The 3,668-nt window shown below is 37.8% G+C and overlaps 1 protein-coding gene across 1 annotated transcript in view; it reads left to right on the top strand.

Moving 5' to 3' along the window:
* The window catches only part of LOC107561861 (nectin-1-like), a 148,358-nt gene that overhangs the window by 63,573 nt on the left and 81,117 nt on the right, over window positions 1-3,668 (top strand). The gene's annotated exons all lie outside the window — the stretch shown is intronic.

Here is a 3,668-nt window from a genome sequence, read left to right as displayed (position 1 = left end):
TTGGCATCAATAAGTAATCATAAATAATCTTTAAAGTTTTTTTTTATATATAATGCATATTACTTACCCAGTGCCAGTCTGTCAGTGTGGGACTGCCCACTTCTAGTTGCACATGCGTGAACTCGAATGCTGTGACAGCGTAGGATGTATCAACAAAACATCTAATTGCCAGATTTCCAGTGTCCTACCTATAATTAATTTGGCTGGACAAATAAAAATCTTTAAAGTAATTTTTCTCAGTTCCACACTCTAGTGAGTTAAGGTATTTTGCCTTTGTAGGGCAGACTTGTCTCACACTTCCTGGCAGTTTTCCATCACTTCAGCACACAGTGTCTCAGCTCATCACAGTCAGACTCCCTTCTGAGTTCACCTGGAATGACTGGGACACAGAAACATCTCCCAGTACACACACTGATACATTGTGTTCTGACTTCTGTCTTACTTGCAGCGGCTCGTTGATCCAACACACACTCTTCTGCCCTTTTTTCACCAACCACAAAATATACAAAAGTACTGCACTGTAAAGAAGACAACACAAAACTTAACACTACCAAAAAAGACCGCTGTAGTTGCCAGAAATGGAATATTGGTGCCTGTATATTTCACAACTAATAACCATATATTTCATGAATTACGTAATGTTAATTTACCTATCTATTTTAATTATCAAAATCTGCATTTTATCTTTAAATGTGTTGTTTTATGGTAATTTACTTTCAAAACCCATAGATTTTACACTAAATGTACATACAGTGCAATGTTAAAACATTGACATAAAATTCAAACATTATTATTATTAATATAATTTTTTGTTGTTATTTGTATATGTAATGTGGTATTGTCATGTTTATTAATTTTTTTATAATTTTTTTCCCCCTCCACATATCATGGTATTGCCTTTTTTTTACATTTACCATGGTGTTACCATGTGTTTTTGGACAAGTGCATGATATTACTTTGCTTTTAAAAAATGCCATGTTTCATGGATTACTACCAATGTAATACCATGTTATTATTTGAAGTTCTAGGTAAATACCATTGTATGTGAATATGACAACCATTTAGCATCATTGTTTATATCAAAGTAACCTGTCACCTTGTTCTAAAATTTCATTAACTTGCAGTTACTCAATGTCTATTCAATGTCTATAAAATATTACTACATTAATCACAAGCAGATGGAAAAGTCATTGAAATTAAGACTGGATTTGTGTCTGTTCCTGTGCAAGAGAAAAGTAAATTTCAAAACTTGTTGACTGTATTGTCATCGCACTCTTCGGTTAACCTCACCCCTGAGGGCAGTAGAGTGAGGTTTCCTCTTACACTCGTCCTACGCACCATTATTTTCACTCGTCGTTTCCTCGGCATCAGGCCTGAGAGTGCATCCGTTAGGTTGATTCGTTATAGTTGTCTCCTGCTGAGGACGTTAAAGTCGGGGAAGCGGTTTAACTGGTCCTCAGGTGAGATTTTGCTGGAGTGGACAGATTTTGCAAGACTGGATTTGTGTCTGTTCCTGTGCAAGAGAAAAGTAAATTTCAAAACTTGTTGACTGTATTGTCATCGCACTCTGAGGGCAGTAGAGTGAGGTTTCCTCTTACACTCGTCCTACGCACCATTATTTTCACTCGTCGTTTCCTCGGCATCAGGCCTGAGAGTAGCCTATCTGGCGACGTGTTCAATTGTATCCCCCACCTGCCTGTTTTCCGTCCAGACCTTCCCCTTGCCAAACTCCTACAAAATTTGACAAGGTCCCTGAATCCTACGATTGAAAAAAACACATCCGTCCTCTCAGCGTAGGCCCATTAATATTACTGCATCCTGTGTCTACAGGTCCTCCGGGAATCGTTCCATTTACTTCCAGCAATGGGAAGTCCATTCATTACAAACCAAATGCACTGGGCAGTCAAATCCCCCGTTCGATTCAGCCTAGTGCTCCCGTATATATCCATGGTTCTTTGGGAACGTCTTAGCAGGTTTTCTCATTGTGTCTGCTGTGCTGTTTTTTTATGTCCTTGTTGTGATTCTCCGGGCTATTTTCTCCTCCTTTTTCCCATCTCTTTTCCCCAGCAAGCTGGCTCGGCTCGGGGTACATCTGGCGCTTGCATCTGGGAGGCTGGAATGCAGAGTTTAAATGCAGGTGTCTCTAGTAACGGGGGGCATATATAAGCACAACGGGCTTGTGAAGTGTATTAGTTCCCAATGTAGATGGACACCTGACTCTTTGTAATTACTTTCCTGTCTGGTTTGTTGTTATACCGCACAACGGAACTTAATGGGCTTAGAAAAGAAACAACAAGTCATTTTTTATGCACAACATTTCTAATTTGTCCATACTGAGCTTAAAAATACTATTCCCTGGTGGTTTTGCGACACTACGTTGTTGATGCCTGTGGCTCTCCTCTTGAGAAGCTGACCCCTGCTTGTGCGATTGCATTTTGGGTCATATTTCCCTCTGCTGGGAAGCCGGTTGACATTTTGAATTATTTTCCCTGTCCCAACTTGCTTCTCAATGCCATGTAAGCCTATTGAATGCGAAACAGTAGGATTATGGGTAGCTGGATTCATCCCCATATACTAGAAAGGTGGGATGTTGGTTTATTGAATTGCAGCAATGAATGAGGCTCCATTTTCAGCCTTTATTTCACGGAAAACATAAATATTGAACTCAAATGGAGCCGATGTGCTGTCATTGTATGGCTGCAGTGAACACACTGGTATCGAATCAGCATATACCAGCGGGAAATTATAACACTAATTTTATTTTATCTAACGAGTTTAATAAATGTTTTGCCTGCTTTGATAAACTGGCTACAGTCGATGAGATGGTAGATTTTGAAGATTCTCTGACTTTTTCTAAAATTATTTAAATTGAATCCTTTTAATATATTGAGACAATTGAAGGCAGCTCCGCTTAATAAGGCCCCAGGTCCGGACGGTATATGTGGTAGAACACTGAATCACTGTGCTGAACAGCTCAGTGGAGTTCTCCATGTACATTTACAATCTTCCTTAGATCTAGGGCTGGTACCTGATCTGTGGAAAAGCTCAACAATTGTTCCAATACTTAAAACAACTAGGCCAGATTATTTTAATGATTATCGCACTATTGCCCTGACCTCGTTAGTCATGAAGGCTTTTGAAAATATTTTGAAAAATGTTGAAGTTCGATAAAAATACTAATGCTATCATTAAAAAAATCACACCAAAGATTATTCGTGTTGAGGAAGCTTAACTCTTTTAATGTACAGAGACCCATTCTTAGATCTTTTTATAACTCGTTTGTTGAAAGCATTTTGTCTTTCTCTTTCATTTGTTGGTTTTCTTTAATGTCTATAAAGAACAAAAATTGTCTGCAAGGTATTGTAAAATGTGCTCAAAAAGTATGGGTGTTCCTTTACGTAGTCTTGCGTCTTATTATGAACAGCAATTGGTGAGGATGGCACTTAAAATAATGGGAGAGAGCACACACCCTTTGTATTCTTATTTTGAGTGGATGCCCCTTGGTGTTTAAGGACAATTAGGTGTTCCACGAACCATTAGAAATTTGCTTTTGTGCCTGATGCAATTCGTTTATGTAATACATATAAGTGATTGGTTTATATATATATATATATATATATATATATATATATATATATATATATATATATATATATATATATATATAT

The sequence above is a fragment of the Sinocyclocheilus grahami genome, unplaced genomic scaffold (genome assembly GCF_001515645.1).
Source record: "Sinocyclocheilus grahami isolate Dianchi unplaced genomic scaffold, SAMN03320097.WGS_v1.1 scaffold795.1, whole genome shotgun sequence".
NCBI classification, from domain to species: domain Eukaryota; kingdom Metazoa; phylum Chordata; class Actinopteri; order Cypriniformes; family Cyprinidae; genus Sinocyclocheilus; species Sinocyclocheilus grahami.
Note: the sequence above shows the minus strand (reverse complement) of the source record. Positions and strands in the feature narration are given on the sequence as shown.